The 20084-nt window shown below is 38.2% G+C and overlaps 1 long non-coding RNA gene across 1 annotated transcript; it reads left to right on the forward strand.

Moving 5' to 3' along the window:
* Positions 1 to 2063: 2063 nt before the first annotated feature.
* On the forward strand, positions 2064 to 16880 carry LOC119261913. The gene is made up of 3 exons (XR_005129268.1): positions 2064 to 2180; positions 16070 to 16229; positions 16391 to 16880. It is a non-coding gene; the product is annotated as an uncharacterized LOC119261913 (long non-coding RNA).
* The last annotated feature ends 3204 nt before the right edge of the window (positions 16881 to 20084 follow it).

Genomic DNA, 20084 nt, shown 5'->3' on the forward strand with positions numbered 1-20084 from the left:
GATGTGCAGAGCTGCAGTAACTACAGCGGTATAAAGTTGATGAGCCACACCATGAAGGTATGGGAAAGAGTTGTTGAAGCAAGGCTAAGGCGAGAGGTTCAGATCAGTGAGCAGCAGTTTGGTTTCATGCCCAGAAAGAGTACCACAGATGCAATTTTTGCATTGAGAGTGTTGGTAGAGAAGTACACGGAAGGTCAGAAGGAGCTACATTGTGTCTTTGTGGATCTAGAGAAGGCATATGATAGGGTGTCAAGAGAGGAACTGTGGTACTGTATGAGGAAGTCAGGTGTAGCTGAAAAGTATGTTAGGGTGGTGCAGGACATGTATGAGGATAGTGAGACAGTGGTGAGGTGTGCAGTTGGAGTGACAAATGGTTTCAAGGTGAAGGTAGGGTTACATCAGGGATCAGCTTTTAGCCCCTTCTTGTTTGCAATGGTGATGGAAAGGTTGACAGACGAGGTCAGGCAGGAGGCTCCATGGACCATGATGTTTGCAGATGACATTGTAATCTGTGGTGAGAGTAGAGAGCAGGTGGAAGAGAATTTGGAGAGGTGGAGGTTTGCACTGGAGAGGAGAGGAATGAAGGTCAGTAGAGATAAGACGGAATACATGGGTGTGAATGAGAGGGAGGCAGGTGGAAAGGTGAAGATGCAAGGAGTAGAGGTCGTAAAGGTGGATGACTTCACATATCTTGGGTCAACCAAGAGGCGAGGAAGAGGGTGCAGGCCGGATGGAGTGGGTGGAGACGGGTGTCAGGGCTGATGTGTGACAGAAGGATAGCAGCAAGAGTGAAAGGGAAGGTTTACAAGACAGTAGTGCGTCCTGCTATGGTGGATGGTTTGGAGACTGTGGCTCTGTCTAAAAGACAGGAGGCTGAGCTGGAGGTGGCGGAGATGAAGATGCTGAGATTTTCGTTGGGAGTGACAAGGATGGACAAGATTAGAAATGAGCAGATCAGAGGGACAGTGAAGGTGGAGCAGTTTGGAGCCAGAGAGGCCAAGTTGAGATGGTTTGGACATGTGTTGAGGAGGAATAGTGGATATATTGGGCAAAGAATGTTGGAGATGGAGCTGCCGGGTAGAAGGAGAAGAGGTAGACCTCAGAGAAGGTTTATGGATGTAGTGAAGGTGGACATGGTGATGGTTGGTGTGAAAGTAGAGGAGGCAGTGGATAGAGCAAGATGGAGGCAGATGATCCGCTGTGGCGACCCCTAAAGTGAGCAGCCGAAATAAGAAGAAGACAATGATTGCTCTTAGCTTCTGTGTTAACCAAAGTGTTGAGATTATTTGAGACCTGCTTGCCTGTCTTTCGTTCTTGATTATGGATTTGTGAATATCTTGTCTACTCATGTTATAACTCTTACTGCCTGTTCTGACATCACCTCTTGGAAAAGCTAAAAAAATATGGCTCTGCACTTACATCTCTGTGCCTTTTGTTACAGATAAGACTCTTAAAGGCTTGGATGTACAGTTTAAGGAAATATTTTTCATTTTTCTCATGCATGGTCTACAAACATAGATAGTTTTTACACTTTTTTAAACAAAGGGGATACAGTATTTACAAAAATATTTGAAAAATTGGATATTTGAAAGCTTTTAATTTTGAAAAGTTCTGCAGGGAACCAAAATTTGTTCTTTTTGGCAGTGGTTTCAACCCTCTTCCATTTCTGGATGTTTCAAATTGGGTTGGAGGAACAATGTGGATCAAAGAGGCCCTGAGTAATGGGTTGGGAGTGTACTGTTCTATGACCTCTATTTTTAAGAATGGCAGCAAATAGCATAAGAAGAAACCTCATGAGGAACCAAGACAAATCCAAGATCAGTCTGAACAGAAAACACAGCCTCTTTCTGAGTGATAAAAGCCCACTGGCTCATGAGCTACAGCCTATGGGCCACCGATCCACTCCGTCACCAAAAAGCATGGAGCCTTCCGGCACTTCAGTCCCAGGCCTTCATCAGCAGCGTAGCCTAGCAACTGACTGCTCTAGTCATATGCAAAAACACTCCCCCTCCCATCTGCATGCACACGCTCCTGTGACTTCAAAAGCAAGGGGGCTTGCGTGTGTATGAGGCCGGCTAACAAGTCAGAAAATGAAGTGGATCTCGCCACTCGGCCTGAGCCGTATTAATTTGAAGCTGGAGTGTTTCGGCCATTTGTCAGCACCGAATTCATCTTGCAGGGTAAGCTGAAGCCAGGCTTAGGCTGGCTGCAATTGCTTGAGGCCAGAGTCCATGTGTAAAAACATATCTAGGCTTTTTAAGGTCATATTACCAAACCTCATAGTTTATGGAAGGTTTTTGATCTATATAGCAGACGTGATTTAATCCCTTTAACCTTGAAGACCCTGATTTCAATTTAATCCTAGTTATTTATTAAAATAATGTTGTCGTTCATTTTATTTACTTGTCATTTTACCTAATTTTACTTTTTGATCATTTTTTGCCCATTTTAATTAATTTTTTTCTGGTTTATTGTATTTTTGCTTTTAATATTTATTTTTAATCTTTAAATTTAAAGCACTATGAGCTGCTTGGTGTATGAAAAGTACTCTATAAATAAAAGTTATTATTGTTATTATACAGAACTATGTAACTAAATTACATATTTTTACACTACTTTAACAAGGCTGAAGATTGATTTATACTTCTGCAGAAATAAGTGTAGCTCCCAGACACTAACAGAGGGTAATGTGTACACTCCCAAAATCATGCTAGGTCCAGTTTGAGGAGGGATGCAAGGGGATGTCATCCCTCCAGTCAAATAAAATGACAAAAAAATCCCCTTTGTCAAAGCCCGGCCACTTTATCTGTCCCCCTCGGATATCTTAAGATATCTGTTATCAATATTTTCATTAACTCCATATGTGACATACATCATTTTGAGCTTTTAGTTGGAGAAGTTTGCTGGACTAAAAGTACATGAAGATCTGTGGACTGTCTTTAAAAAGATAAACAGATATGATAACCAGCATTAACCTCTGAGACATGTTTGAAGTTAATAAAACTGAAAATTGCAGGGGATTGTCTTATTATCTATTTATATAAAAGATAAAAATTTGCTTAAAGGCAGCACTGCTGGCCACAGAATGAGAATCACTCCAGTATTGCTAATGTTATTGCAGAGAGGCACCCTCAGGGCCATCTAGGCCTTCAGAGAAGCCTAATGATTTCTGGGAGAAAAAATATGTCTGCAATTTTAATTCATTTTTATTCATAAGAATCATGCTTGTATTTGAACTCTGGAAGTAGTACAGTACTACTTCACTGTTTGCTGTTAAGTTTTGAATGGAAACAAAGGGGTTCAATTTTTGAAATTGAGGAAAACTGGCCAATCAGGAATCGCTTTCCTCTGTGGTATCAAGATAAATAAAGCTAAGTGCTTTTCTATTGGTCAGTACTTTAAGAATGCCAGAGGATGCCAGAAACCACAAAATAGCTCAGAGCCTAAAAAGTGGATTGCAATGCAAACCTCACCTGCATGCCACTGACCCTCCTGATGATATTGTTGCATTTTTAATCACTTTTCCCTTTTCCGCATCGAATACTAATAGTCAAACCTTATTCTCTGCTGTTACTGTTTGATATCCGGTGTGGTCCAGAGGACGATGCAACTGTGTAAAATATACTGTAGATTTAGAGATGAGAACAAGTATTTATTATACTGTCACTGTAGAATAAAATAATACTTTTTTTTTCATTGTGAATAATGTGAATTATGGTGATAATAACAATAGGAGTAATTATTATTATTTTTATTGCTGCTATTATACACTGAACCCCCTCTGTGTGTTGCATTATTATTATTATTATTATTATTATTATTATTATGTATAGTGTCTTTACAGTCATAGCTTTATCAGTGCACCTGTGCATTAAATGACAGACAGTCCAGTCTCTCTAGAAGAGAGGGCTTTAAGGTGATCTAAAATGGCTCAGGTGTGCCTTTATTTTGGGACTGAAATCAGCCAGAAATTATTGGAAGTGAAGGAAGAGCTTCTTCCAATGTAACACCAGGAAGCGAGAAGGCGGACACATGCTGAGTAAAGCGAGATTTATTTGGGGCAAATCCAGGGTCGTAGTTGTAACAGGCCAGGTTCATGTAGCCAGCACGGAGAGATTGGGGTTCAGACATGACGAAAGAAACACAGACTTCCAAACATCCAAACATATCAAACATATACCTCAAACATCCAAACATATCAAACATATACATCAAACATCCAAACATATCAAACATACACATCAAACAAATCAAATATAGAAACAAATACCAACAAAAAACTCAGGAAAACACAGGGCTTAAATACAAACAGAGATAATGATAGAACAGGATACAGGTGGAAAACACAGGTGCCAACTGTCAGCGGCGGAGTCAGACAACAAGGGGGCTGGACTGAAAACCAAAACAAATGCATGTGGGAGATCAAAAAGTAAACAAAAAGCACATGGAGGAGTGGGAGGAGCCAATCGTGACATCCAAATTGTTCTCTCGTGCCTGAGCAGCTCACTTCCAGTGACGTGCAAAAGCTGGGTCTTTTTACTTGTTTGCAACATTAGCCTTTGTAGCTCCACTCCAAAATATAAGCAGCCAATTTAAACTTGTCTTGGCTGAGTGACTAAATTTAGGTAAGGAGAAAATGCTGTTAATTAGATTTATCTGCTCCTCTTACTGTCCTGGGATGGATTGGTGACCTGTCCAGGGTTTTGCCTTCCACCCAATGACTGCTGGGATAGGCTTCAGCTCCCCCTGCAATCCAGAAGGATAAGCGGCTTAAAATATGTATTCTATATATATATATGTGTTCCTAACAGTAATAATTCCACAAATCTGATTGGAATGTCATCATTGATACTTCTGTATAACATCCAGAATATTTCATTACGGATCTGGTTCATTACATGCTGAAACTTTCCCCAACTTAATGGCAGTTCTTCCCAGCTCTTTACCTGCATTTAAATAATGAGTGCGGCTTAGAAGATTATAGCTTAAAAAATGCTATGTTTGAAATTCACCTGGAGGCTGTTTTTATCTGCTCTACTCCCCAGACTACATCTCTCTCTCTCTCTCTCTCTCTCTCTCTCTCTCTCTCTCTCTCTCTCTCTCTCTCACCTCTCTCTCTCTCTCTTTCTCTCTCTCTCTCTCACACACACTCACACACACAAATACACACATACCCATATTCCACACTAGCAGAGCCAGAAGCTTTGTGTTTTATTAATGGGCAGAGCAGATGTCAAGAATTACAAGCATCAGGCCTCTGATGTATCTGCAGTGAAATGCCTGAGTGAAATTGGGCCCGTGTTGTAGTGTACTTGGGCAGCAGCCAAGGCTGAGCAGGTTGATGACCCACACCCCCAGACTTTGAGCATCCAGCGGAAACTTTGCGGAACAGAGATGGCAATGCAGCTATATTTTCAGTCCAAGGGAAAATATTCCTCTAGTCTCTTTATCTCAGCAAAGCCATGATGCAGGAATACATGAATGTTTGCCTTTACAGTCTAACTGTGCCTAATGTTTTTCTAATGTTTCTTCCAAGAACTTGCCAATAACAGGGATTAATTGTTGAGACAAAAAAAAAACAAAAAAAACAAATGTACATGATTTTCTCTCAAATGTGGTCAATCACTCGACATGTTTGATGTTAGTTTTTCTCTGGAGCTACAAGGTTAATGTAGCTAATAAGTAATGAATGCTTATAGCCTTATGCCTAAATTATCACATACTTGCTTCAGACCGCATGGAGTTGTTAAATAATCTCAAACAGATTCACTAATGTGGTTTCTGACTAGGTATGACATACTGTTATCAAAAAAATTGATAGCTAAAAACAATAGTAGTAGCCATCCTAGCAGGAACCTTTACATACTTTTGCACACTTTTGTTTTTTATAGATAACAGCATATCATACATATGATATCGGAAAACATATAAGCAAGTCTTAACAGCTCAGTATGGTAGTTATGGTTGAAGTAAATGATGATTTGAGTATGTAGCTTACACAATGTTAACTTTTCTAATAGACAACGCCAGCCTGGCACTTAACTTCCATCACTGCTAGCTATTATTAGCCTGACGGTTCCAGTGTAAAACTAGTACAGCAATATCTGACACCAAACATTATGTCTTGGGGAAACTATTTGTTGACTGAACCACTACTTTAAGTGAAAGTGAGAAAGTCTTTTCCCAATTGAAATTGTAGACCTCTCTTATAGAAACATATAGGAATCCTTCGAGCCTTCTAGACCTTCAGAGGTCTAATAATTATAATAATGATCATTTTAATTATAATAATTTCTGGAATCATTATGCTTGTTGAATTGACACTCTATTTGAGTATTTATAGAATAATACTCTAATTTCACTGTTCAAGTTTTGTTGCGGAAGTCCAATAGAATTTTGTTTCCCCTGGTATCTAGTTAGATAGCGGCCAAGCTAGTTCTCCCATTGGTCAGGATTTCAGGAGCTGGACTGAAGGCCTTACACAATTACCTACCAGCATAGGAAGTGATGCTTTTGATTTACAACAGATGGGACCAATTTATGAAAATAAATGTAACTCTAGGTCTGCTGGAAGTCCTAGATGTGTCACTGACTGTGAATACAAGCCATAATCTAAGGTTTTACAGAAATGTAAAACAGCAGCAACAGCAGCTCTATGACTGAAAGAGCCACTGCAAAACTGTAAAATATGTCAAAATATATGCCATTTTCTGTTACAAGCTTCAGACAAAGCGAACGGAACAATTTTTACTAACTTCAAATGCCTATTTTTAATCTAGAATGTCCACATGTGCACAAGCATTAGCATAGTGCTAACATGCAAATAGAAATCTCTTGGTATGAAAACATAATCATGGAAGTATTTTTTCCTCTTCTTAATGTTTTGACAGCATGTACTGAAGGCCTAGCTCTAATAGCATGGTTCCCAACTGTACTAGAGCATACACTACCATTTTTCATCATCTTAAACATATTTTGTTGTAAAGGCTTGAGCTTTTTGAGCATAAAGACAAATGCAAGTAGTAAAGCTGATGCCTATGTATTAGATTTTTAATTTAAATTTAAAAAATAAATGTATATATTTGAAATGCCCCTCAATCTGTGCATTTCAGCAATCGAAAGGTCTTAGCATTAGCTTCTTCAATCCTGTTGAAGAAGTATCTCAGGGGACTCTTAATGAAGCTGCTTGAGATAATACTAAGAGCGTGCAAAAGGGTGCTAATGTCTAGTTTGTGATGTCCTCACTGTTATTCTAAACTGTTGAAAATAGTGTAAATAAGGAACATCTTTTATGTCTAGCACTGTCCACACTCTAGACTAGTAGTGGATAAAGCCTATTGCTATTTGCTATTATATATACAGCCCATTGCCAACAATTGCATAAGTACCCCTTGTGGTACTGTTAGAAAGGTCACTCCAGGTCACCCATCCCTACTAGTGTGCATTGCGAACCCACAGACCTTGAGAGAATGGCTGATAAGCGACACGTTCCGCTCACTCAATAATTCAACAGCTGTGATGAAGAACAGCACGGGGGCTGACTGCATTTAACAAATCCCTGCAGTCTCCAGCTATCATGAAATATTTTAGGACCCAATTAACAAAAGGCTAGAGAAAATGTCTCTAATTAAAGTGGGTTGAGGGAAAAAATGGGGGATATGTGCAAGCGCCTTCATGAACAATTACTGGCGTGTCATCGACCCCTGGCTGATCTTATTAACTGGCTAGACCATTCTGCTGGCAGACTGCAGGGCAGGACGACTGGTGGGCAAAAGGTTGATTTGGCATTAATAAAGTTGGCTGGGGCTGGAGGGGCATCCCCACATAAGATTTTATGGACTGCATAGGTTTATCAATAACCAAAAGTCAGACACCTTGACATTTAAATCAGACAAGAAAGGAAACATTTGAAATTTTATAAGTTCTTTCTGTCATAACATAAGATAAATACTTTTCAATTTTTCCATTTGATTTACATATGCAGTTCAAGTTTTGGTCCTATTATTAGATTGAGGGCTAGATTGATGTATGTGAGAAGGCACAGGGCAAAATACAAATAAAAAAATACAATAAAATTGCGTCTGAAGTTAACGTTCAAGGCAAATCCACTGCAACAAATTGCAAACACTATGCATAGGACCACCTACCGTCCCACCTATCGTTTAAAAAGTACCACAAACCAGTGACAGAAGAGAAAATGAGTCCAGTGATGTAGATGTTAGTATTCATTTTTTCTGATACAAAGGTCGCAAAATGATATGTGTATTATTGAAGACAGTTATATAATGTTCCTAACAGTTATAAACATAAACAAAAAAGTTGAGTCAGTATGTGCTAAAAATATTTGTAAATCCAGTTTTGACCTGTACTTAAATAAAAACGGTACAAAGACAAGATATTTAATGTTATGTCTTGACAGCTTCAAATATCCGCTCCTTCTGAAACTGATGCCTGCAGCACGTTCCAAAAAAGTTGTGACAGGAGTAACTGAAGACTAGGAATGTTTTTTTGTGTTCAGAAAAGATTTTAAAAGAGATGATATAATCATGCTTGGGTATAAAAGTAGCATCCAAGAAAGGCTTAGCCCCTTATGACGAAGGATGGGTTCAAGGCTCACCACAAAATACTTGCCAAAATTGCATCAGCAATTAATCCAATTAATTAAGCAATTAATTAAATAAACTGTTTAAGAACAACATTCTTCAACAAGTTTGTGCAAAGATTTTAGGTGTTTACCCTGTATGGTACATAATATTATCAAAAGATTCATAGAATCTGGAAAAATCTCTTTGAATAAAAAGCAAAGTAAAAACCACGACTGATTGCCCACAACCTTTGACATCTCAGATAGCATTGCTTCTGTGACTGATATCATCACATGGTCTAGGGAATATCTCAATAAACTGCTTTTCAATAAACAATGTTCGTCACCATATCCACAAATGCAAGGTAAGATACTATGCATGAAAGCCAAATATCACAGATGTCCAGAAACACTGCCGACTTCTCTGGGCTTGAGCTTATCTCAAATGGAATGAAACTTGTATTGTGGACTGATGATTCAATGCTTCATGGTTTTAGAAGAAGTGGACGCCATGTTCTCCAGGCCAGGGTACAGTCATTGTATGAGGCTGTGTTTGTGGGTAACTTGTACATCTGTGAAATACTTTTTCACAAGTGCAACTTAAGACTTAATGTAAAACAATTCCACTTTTAAAACTGGATCAGTTTGTATCTTCAGTCCTTTAATGATTATGTGTCATTAGAAGAAAAGGTGATATAACACAGTGGTAAAAATGATCCTGTCCCACTTTTTCTGGAACATGTTGCAGGCATCAAATTTGGAATGAGTATATATTTAAAAAAATATAAAGTTCATGAGATAAAACAAGAAATATGTTTTGTAATCTTTATTACCAGTAAATCAAAGTGTACTAATCATTGCTTTCTGTTTTTATTTGCATGCTAGATACTGTGCCAACTTTTTGGAACTGAACTTTGTAGAACTACAAACGACTGAACACAACAAAACAGGAATGTATAAATAATACTCTGCTATTCTTTTGAGGCAGTTCAGAGTCTTCTAGTGATGCTGGTGCAGCTGTGCTACATCAGTGTTGTGTATGGAGGGTGTGAAGCCTGAAGTGGCAGTAGCTCTAAACTAAGCCTGCATGCTCCTGTGTGTACAGCAGTTCATCTCTTAATTGCAAGAAAAATCAACCACAACACTCCTGTCACAGAGGAGGAGGGGTTGCCATGGAAACGCTGCAGAACTTCAGCAAGGGAGGCCTTGGCGTTGATTGGCCTGGAGGTCTGGTCAAAGGGGAAGAGTTTTGATGGCAAGCAGGTGTAACAAGCGTAACGAGAGCAGATTATCAATCACAACAGAGCATAACATCATTAGTTAGTACATAAGCACTGTGTCTCAGCCTCCCTATGATAACTAGCAAACAAGTCTTACAAAGACAAATACACACAAACACACACACACACACACATTTTCTTCTCCCTCAGGGTCGCAGGGGGTTGCTGGAGCCTATCAGAGAGAAATAGGCAAAAATAAATAGATAAACAATGTAGACAATTTTCTCCTTCATCCAAATGTTGTTGAGCCAAGACATGTTTTCTGTCTCAACTGTGCTCCTCTTGTTTTACACTAGAGCTAGGAAGCTAATCTAGCTAACCAGTGATATAAGCTAATTGCCTCTTAATTAGCATTACGCCATCTGGATCCCTAGATCATCACACACTTGCCTTAAACAGCATCAAGTTGTTAAGTAATCTCAGATAGACTTGCTTATGTGGTTTTTGACACTGTGACACTGTTATCTAAAAAAAAGACAACAGACAAAAATCAGGCCTTAACCAAAACGACCCATGGTGAACTATGTGTCACAAACACTTTAACAGGTCTGGAAAGGTACTTATAAAACTTTATCCTTCACTTTATCCTCATGTTGTCCCTAAGTGACATATACTGAACTTCATGGATGCAGTCATATGACAGTGAATTTGCATTCATGTGACCTCATTAAGAAAATGGAGGTGTGTTTGGTTAGTGCGTGAGACCAAACCAGCTAAATTTACAAGCATGTTATTTGTCTCTACAGGTATGTTCCAACCCACTTAACAATGTTAATGCTTTGATAACATGTCCTATATTACATATAACCCCTTTGTTAGAACCAAATAATGAAATATAAGTAACAAAATTGTGTTGTGACATGTATGTTACATCGAGATATTCATCTTAAAATACTTACAGAAGACGCCATGTAACCTCTTTGTCACAAAAAGAAAAACACTGTGTCTGCTCAACTAATTTGACTGATTCTATTATTTTATGTGATTATATTTTTGTTGTTCAATTTAGGGCATATTTTAACAAAATGTAAATTAAAAATAATTAAAAACATCCAAGTTGATATCTATTTAGCAGAATGACCACTAGAGAGCCTTCAGGAAGTGATTAAGGTGAGTGTGGGATCATCTAAATCTGCACAAATGTTATTTCACACAGTTACTTCCATACAGAAACCTAGGGAGACAAACCAAACATCTTGGCTGTTCAACTACATTTGGGATGAGCGGGAAATTGTTGACATGAGTATCAATTTAAAAAATTCAGTTCAATTCATCCATCCATCCATCCATCCATCCATCCATCCATTTTCTAAGCCGCTTCTCCGTCAGGGTCACGGGGGGGTGCTGGAGCCTATCCCAGCAGTCTTCGGGCGGAAGGCAGGATACACCCTGGACAGGTCTCCAGTCCATCACAGGGCACAGTTCAATTCAAGTCAAGATTTTTTTGTATAAAATTTTTTTCAACAGCTGTTGTTACAAAGCGGCTACAGAAAATCCGACTCCGAGCCCGAAATGAACAAGCTAAGGGGAACAGTAGAAAAACTCCCAAAGAGCAAGAGATAAAAACCTTGAGAGTAACCAAGACTGAAAAGGGGAGTCTATCCTCCTCTGGTCGACTGTGTATTTCGAATTTGTAGTTTTTATGATGTATTTCTGACGCTACTCACTCTACAGTACTTTAGCCCTGCCTATTGCTATTACAAGGAGCTTATAAGGAATGGTTTAGCCCAGACTTCTTGAATGCAACAAAGTGCAGGGCAACCAATCAGAACAGAGGTAATTTACATATCAATTTCAAAGGCACAGCAATATAAAAGAGCCTGTTCAATTCTAAGGAATAAAGAGAGGTTGTAAACATGAATTTTAACGGTTAAAACCCACACAAATCTTGTGGATCTCAGGGAAAACAGCAACAAAATCTAACAAAACTGTAGGATGCAGGCCCCTTAAATCTGTTCATCCATCTAATTTCAGTCACTGTTGAAAATGAAGGTTTACTGCATCTGCATGTTCTATACCACGCTCGACTTTTTAGCTCCTTGAGTGTGTTTCTCCCCTCTGCCCCGCCTGAGGCTATCCAGCCATCAAGAGAGGTCTGGACATACCAATGAGCTGGACAGGCCAACAATTCACTGCAGAGCCTACCCCCACCCCACCACTTACCATCACTTTTCAGTCTGACAATTATGCGCACCATGAGAATGTGCCAAGATGTCAGATAGCCCGAACATTTTCCATCAATAATTTAAGCTTTCAGGATAAAAGTGCAGCATTAGCATCGGCTCTTTCAGGAAAACGTAGTGTATGTGTGGCAAGTGGTCCACATATATGAAGCTGTTTGTATTTTGTACGCTGTCACTCTGCAGATGAACGATGATTTCTTTTTCTATCACATAATCTTTAGCACAAAACAAAAGGATGATTCGAAATGACTGGCCCGCGTTTGAACCGCTATGATGTATGCATCGAGATGAAGCCTGAAATATTCATGATATAGTAAATGGAGTATAAAGGCAATAAAAAACCAGGAACAGTTTTCTTTTCTGTTTCTCTCTCAAAGCTGACATCTCTGTAGACATTAGGCTGCGTTCCGTCGGTTCCCTCTGATTATTTGATTTGTGTTGGCAGGACGCACTGCCAACCACATCAAGTAGATTCTGTTTCAGAAACATCTGTCACCAAGAGCTGTCACCTTAAAGCTCAATCAGATTTGAGGCGAGACTGCACTCTGCCTCTTTTTGCCCTTCCTGTGCTTTTCCAGGCTTGTTAACGGCTTTTCTTCTATCACCCTGCCTGCTATATTATTCCACATTTTGTAGAGTAAAGGCATATTGTGTGCAGGATTGAAAAAAAAAACGAAAAAAAAAAACAATTCGGCTATATGGAAATCATCCCCAGTAGAGGAGACCAGGGTTTAGTAAGGCAATACGGCTTCTATATTACATTGCTGTCATATCAAATTGTCATTTTTCCTAATTTCTTTTTTTTTTAGTTCATCTTTTATTCACTATTTTTTTTACAGAATTTGAAAACACCAAGTGCCTTTCACATTACTTGAATATTTTATGATAACTGGACCAACCAAAATGATCCAAAATGAGTCCAGTTTTTGAAATGTGAACAGATTCATTCAGAGGGGTTTGATGTGAAATGGTTTACTGTAGATCAGAAGTTCCCAGAGTTTTTACAGTCCTGTAACCCTTCAGACATTAAACCTCCTGTGTACATCCGCTTACTTCTTATACACACATGCATATTTTAAATGATGCATATGTTAGACGTTTAGCCTCATAAAATCAGTCCCACTTAAAAGATCAAACATGTTTATGATGCAATGACACTTCACACTAGATAAACTTACTTATACTGAATAAATAATGTAAATATAAATATATGAGGGCTCATATGCATGTGTGGGAGAGCCCACAGCTGTGAAACGAACAGTTATTAACAAAATATTCAAGTAACATTTTCTCTTTATTTCTGACGGCCCTACATCTCAAACCTGCTCTAGAAACATGCAACTAAAATGCTACTGTAACCACCACTACACATTAAAACACTAAACACAGCAGCTACAAACTAATATCTCACTACACCTGTGAACTAAACCACATCTGTGAGTAAAACTAACTCAAGTACACTGTTAACAAGGAGTATACAGGCTTTAACAACATACTCAATTCATTTACACCAACAACAGTGCAGACAACAACAAACAGAAAAATACCTATTAGAGCATAGGTTTGTCATGTGGATGTCACAAATATGTGCTGGATAGAGCTTTACAGATCATTTTTTCAGCTGCTTGAGACTTTAGTCATTGACATATGCTGCATATTGCTGCTGTTGGATCAAAACCTCATATCTCCATTTTTGTCATTTTCCAGTTTTTTGCATAATTTGAAAGAACCTTTTGTCCTTTATATTGTGTCAAACTTTCATGATAAATAGGCCAAAAGAAATGGCCTGGTGTGGCCTGAAACAGTGAAGTGTCTCTTGTTAATTTGGTGCAGTTTTGGCTGAACACACCACAGTACTCCACCCTAAAGTTAGTAGTAAATAAAAATACTTTAATAGTTAGAACATTTTGGGACAGCTGAAAAACTAATAACTAATACAAATGTTTATCATAAAACAATTTACTTACAAACAAGTCTTTGCAGCCATAACATTGCTGACAAATTAAATTTACACTTATTGTAGAAAGAATCATTGTTGTCAAATGACTGTTTAAAATGGTAACAAATTATACATTAATAGCTATTTTTATTAACTTATAACTTATTTTTACATTTGGATGTTAAAAATGACTTCAAATTGACCTATATTTTTACTGCTCTGTTTTCCCTCCCAACTTAGTAATGCAACATTTTGCAGTGTTAACAAAAACATTGTACATAGTGCAGCTTTAATTAACTGCAAGTTTACCTTTTAGTTTTTGGAATTTCAGACATTTTTATATACTCTCAAGCTGTCATATTCTGTTTTTCAGGCCTTTTGCATTTCCCACATTTGAGAATGAATGCAGAATGAAAAAGTTCAAGTACTGTGATTTACTGATAGAGGATGAGTCTTCTATTGGCAGTTTGTAAGATCTGAAGGAAAAGCTCTTACAGAAAATTCTATAATGCCATCATCAGTTGCATTGGCCTATCTGAACAAAAACAAAATGAAAAATCCTAACATGACTTGGTTTTGAGGAATTTGGCTTTCATATAATTGTTTGCTGAATGTTATAAGGCAAACACAGAGGATTAAATCATGACCACAAGTTTATTATTTGTATATTGACAGTTTTGAATGGGCAATACAGCACTGTGCAAAAGTTTTAGACATCTAAAATGATTACTTCTAAAAATCTATAATGCCATCATCAATTACATTGGCCTATCTGAACAAAATGAAGAGAAGGGAGTACCCTCCACAGTCCTACATGCCTATCCAAAGATACAACTCCAAATCGCAGGGCAGAGTCTCAACTGGTTTCCACTTACACAAACTGAGTACAAGCCCTCTTGTATACCAGGAAGGCACCAGCCTTCACTGAGACCAACACAGCATCAGTCTCCAATCCCACTTTGGAACACCCAGCCTGTGTATTCACAGCCTATGAGAGCACCAGAGACTTCTGACCAGAACCAAGACCAAGTCTGATTTCATGAATTTAGATGAACATAAGTGCCAGGCCATTCCAAATAATCCAGGTCCCAAGGAATCCTTTGTGGGAATTCTGTTCAGTCTATCTGTTAATGACATTAAACCTTATCTGTCACCTTCTGTTGCAAATACAAATAAGAATAATAATCCTATATAAGAGAATAAGCATTGTAATCCAAGTTCAGCAGATAGCAAAATCATACAGTGTCGTCCATCTCCAGAATGTGGAATGTTCAAAGACTTCTCACAGAGTGGATCAACTGAAGATAGACCATGGGAACTATGTGATGCATGTAAGCTGGAAGTGCAAGCAGAGATGGAGAAGAGGAGGAGGATGAAATATATGCTGTTTACTATCAGTAAGACATATTTTCACTTAAATATAAAATCCTAATATGACTTAGTTTTGGGGAATTTGGCTTTCATATAATTGCTGAATGTTATAAGGCAAACAGAGAAGTTTATTATTTATATATTGACAGTTTTGAATAGGCAATACAGCACTGCAAAAGTCTTCTAAAATGATTAATTCTAAAAATAATTTATCTTGTCAATGAGCATAATTAGAATAAATACAAATAAACAAATACTCTAAAAAATATTTTTTTTGTAAAAAGTAGTAGAGTGAAGAATGAAGTTTCCAGATGTTCTGCTTGATCGCATGGATTTATTTAATCACCAGCACACTTGATTTAATATACTGAAGTCTTGATTAACTAAACTTGGTATTACATGTTACAAACCACAAATAGTACTGGCCTGCCATGAGGATTTGGGGGATTTAGAAAAGCTTAAACCAACACATTCACATACAGAAAATCAACTTACTGTATTACGTTATTTGTTTTTATTCTAATTCAAAGTTGTTTTTTTTTCTGAAGAAATAAACTCTTACTGCCCAGATGAATATTTTTAAATCTCGTTTTCTCAGGCGCTCAAAATCCTTGCACAGTTCTGTGTTTCACATTTCTTATTTGGTTGTTTGCGAGAAGACTGATTAAGAAAAGAATATGACCATAATTATCTGTATATACATTTTTTCTAGAGTTGCAAGCAATCAGGGACTTTGTGGACCGTGTTGAGGTACACAAAGGACTTCAGAGTGGACTTCCAATCCCAAAGGCTAGGCCTAGACAACTTGAGTTATACCCAAACAGTGGACGCTTCCTGTCCTCTACCAGACCTGTCCTCTAATTCAACAGAAGGTAAAAAAGGATTGCTTTCACCTGTTCCATCATCAAGCAGTCATCACGTTTTGGTCAGTGTTGCCAGTATTGCCGTGCTGTGGATAGACGTGTTGTAGACTCTTAGTACTCTTTTATGAAGCCAATCATTGTAAGTTCTTCTACTTTATATTCAACTGCAGCTTATTTCATGAACTGAGGTAAACTGCAAGAATGGGAACCAGTCAAGAACTGAAGAAGGCCATTATCAACAAATGTCATATGAGGGCGAAGTCTAAGACTTCACAAAGAGAGGGAAGAAATGATTGATGATCCAGGTATTGTTTTTTTGGATACTGATATCCTTTTGCCTTTACTACCCATCCTGTTATGCATCCCTGCCCATCCAGCCTTTGTTTATTCTGAGTTAAACTGAAAGAGAGTTCTACAATTTGTCTCAAAATGATCTTGCTGTCCTTGCCTTGGCTAGTAAATCCTCTTATATGTATTCAAAACATCAAGTCTTTAGGTTATTTGCATTAGATTAACTTCTTTTTAGACATGTTGTACTTGTTTTAAGTCATTTTATACAGACAACGTCTTATTTGATTAAAAAAGCTGCATTATCAAAAAAATAATGCTTGAATCAAGAACTACTGCCTTTCAATGGAACCAGACACTTTTATTTGGTAACATTACTTAAAATGAGTAAAAAAAAAAACAGACCAAATGCAAGTTAACAGCAATCATAGAGTGATATTATTGACTAGATTTAACATTATTTCACTTGCCAAGATTTATTTTTTTGCCGTGTGTTTTCTTGTGTTTAGTGTTTAGATTGTAGTATTGCTGTTTGTGCTATGAACATAGCCATAAATTGATAGTAGCTAAACGTTTGGACTGTTTTCTGATGTTTGTGCTGTGTCAATAACTCAGTTGCCCTGTATTCTCTGTTTTATTACCTAGCATAAATTTTTTATTCTACTTTTTTCATAGCTTAGCTCTTTTGCTGGGAAGATTGTTTTGCTACTATTGTTAGCTGTATAACCCATTTATCTGTTGTATAATGATTGCAGTTCTACACTACATATTGCATTATACATAATTTATTTTCATTAGTTCATTAGTAATAATTATTATAGTATTTTTACTATTAATTATTTTATTAAAACAAAATAGTTGCTACTGTTTTTAATCCAGCATCGGATTAAGTTGAACACTGAAGCTATATTTCAGGGTCTGAAATTGTACCATCTCTGCCAATGTTAATTCTGCAATCTGACCACTGTCTTGACTTTTATTTAATAAAAGGTTCAAGAGTAAAAGGTAAAAGTGAATGGACCGTTCTTTGTGTTAATTAAACTGAATGTGTTTAATTAGAGTTACAAAGGTTTAGTCCTTAACTTTTGAATGATTTTGCTAGCTTTTTTATTACTTTTATTGAGTCATTTCTGTTCATTCTAAAAGTGAAAAAATTGAGTTTTGAAAGAGATCAAATCAAGACAAGAAAGAGATCTCCCCAGATCTCATATGTGTCTGAAACTGAGATCTCCGTTTTTACTCCTTTAACCTTTAAGGCATCCTTTAAGGCATCTCATGTCACATTATTGTCTAATGCTGTTTCTCCTAAGCAGTTTTAGGAGAAACATCTGTGACAAAGTTGATCTCTAAATGAAACGTAAGTGAGAATCACAAATAAGTCTCCTGAGACAACAAAGATCAACATTTGAGCAATAAAATGTTCCTCTGGGCAAACATGAAGTATGGGAGTATATTTTAAATACATAGATGTGTGCAGTTAAACCTCAGTGATACTTTGAATCATTTACAGGTAAGAGTAGTTTATCTGTATGATGCAATGTCTGTTAGTACCTCTGTAATTCCACAAAAAAATATTCATTTAAGAATAAAAACCCAAATCTGAGTAGAAACTACAAATATAAGAAAAGAGTTCCACATGATAGAAGACTGTTCTGTTGGGTTCTGTTTGTAATCAGATCAAATGGATATGTTAAAAAGCAGAAACTGGTCTATTTTGTAAGCATGTGAACATAGTTAATGAAATCATGCAGTTAGAATAGAATAGAATAGAATAGAATAGAATGCCTTTATTGTCACTATACACAGTACAATGAGATTAAGAGCAACTCCATCTCAGTGCAAACACCCAATGTAAACAAATGACACGGAATAGAATGGGGAGGGGTTGTGCACAGTTCTATGCGTTTTATATATATATGTATATGAAATAAATATAGAAACAAAATAAAAAAACTATGTTTTTACAAGATATAAATATGGAGATATTTACAGCTGTATTGTATGTACACTAAATATTGCACATTGCTAAGTATTGCACATATTCCAGTATAATGTACATACATGTACAGTATGATTGCACATTTCCGTATGCAGAGTATTGCACAGTAGCTGGTAATGGAGTCTGGGAATAGACTGGTATGTAGGTGGTGATGGAAGTCTGGGGATAGTCTATCAGTGCATCTGTGAGTTGAGAAGTGTTATTGCTTTTGGGAAAAAACTGTACTTAAGTCTGTTTGTCCTTGATCTGATGCATCTGTACCGCCTTCCTGAGGGCATCAGGTCAAACAGTACAGATCCGGGGTGCGAGCTGTCCATTATGATGCGTTTCGCTCTGCTGACGCAGCGGGAGGTGTAGATGTCCATCAGGGATGGGAGAGGGCAGCCAATAATCTTCTGTGCTGTGTTTACTACCCTCTGAAGCCTCTCCCTGTCTGCCATGGTGCAGCTGCCGTACCACACTGTGATACAGTACGTCAGCAGGCTCTCGATGGAAGAGCGGTAGAAGGTCAGCAGCAGGTTGGAATCCATGTTGTGCTTCCTGAGGACTCTCAGGAAGTGTAGTCGCTGCTGAGCCTTCTTGATGACGGCTGTGATGTTGTCTGTCCAGGTGATGTTGGTAGAGATTTGGACTCCAAGGAACCGGAAGGTGCGGACCCTCTCCACACACTCGCCGTTGATGGACAGGGGGTCTGGGTCAGTGCTGTGCTTCCTGAAGTCAACGATGATCTCTTTTGTTTTCTTGGTGTTCAGAGCCAGGTTATTCTCTGAACACCAAGCTGCCAACTTCAGGACCTCCTTCCTGTAGGCTGTCTCGTCTCCTTCTGAGATGAGTCCGACCACTGTGGTATCGTCAGCAAACTTGACGATGAGGTTGCTGTCACAGGCCGGACTGCAGTCATAGGTGTAGAGGCAGTACAGGAGGGGGCTCAGCACACAGCCTTGTGGTGAGCCGGTGCTAAGCATATGAGTGGAGGAGAGGTGGGGGCCAAGTCTCACAGTTTGGGGCCGGTCAGTGAGAAAGTTCTTGATCCAGGCACATGTGAGGGGGGGGAGTCCAAGGGTGCCCAGTTTGGTGATAAGAATGTCCGGGATGATTGTGTTGAAAGCAGAGCTGTAGTCCACAAAGAGCATTCGGACGTAGCTGTGCTGCTGCTCCAGGTGGTTCAGTGCAAAGTGGAGAGCTGCTGCTATGGCGTCCTCTGTTGACCTGTTTGCACGGTATGCGAATCAATTCAGTTAGAGTCAGCAAATCAATAACGGAGGACATCTTGGTAACTGGTGGATTCATTTACACCAATCAGGCATAACAACATGACCACCTCCTTGTTTCTACGCTCAATGTCCATTTTATCAGCTCCACTTACTATATAGGTGCACGTTGTACATCTGTAGCTACAAATCAAATCTAATCTAATCTAATTTATTTGCATAGTGCTTTTTACAACTGATGTTGTCACAAAGCAGCTTCACAGAATTCCAGAAAGGACAAAGTTTTAACAAGTTACAGACAATATGAAAATAAGGTTTATTGTCACTTTGATTAAACACAAGTGTTAATACCAGAATTATTTGTTT

This window comes from Pygocentrus nattereri, chromosome 21 (genome assembly GCF_015220715.1).
Source record: "Pygocentrus nattereri isolate fPygNat1 chromosome 21, fPygNat1.pri, whole genome shotgun sequence".
Taxonomy (NCBI): Eukaryota; Metazoa; Chordata; class Actinopteri; order Characiformes; family Serrasalmidae; genus Pygocentrus; species Pygocentrus nattereri.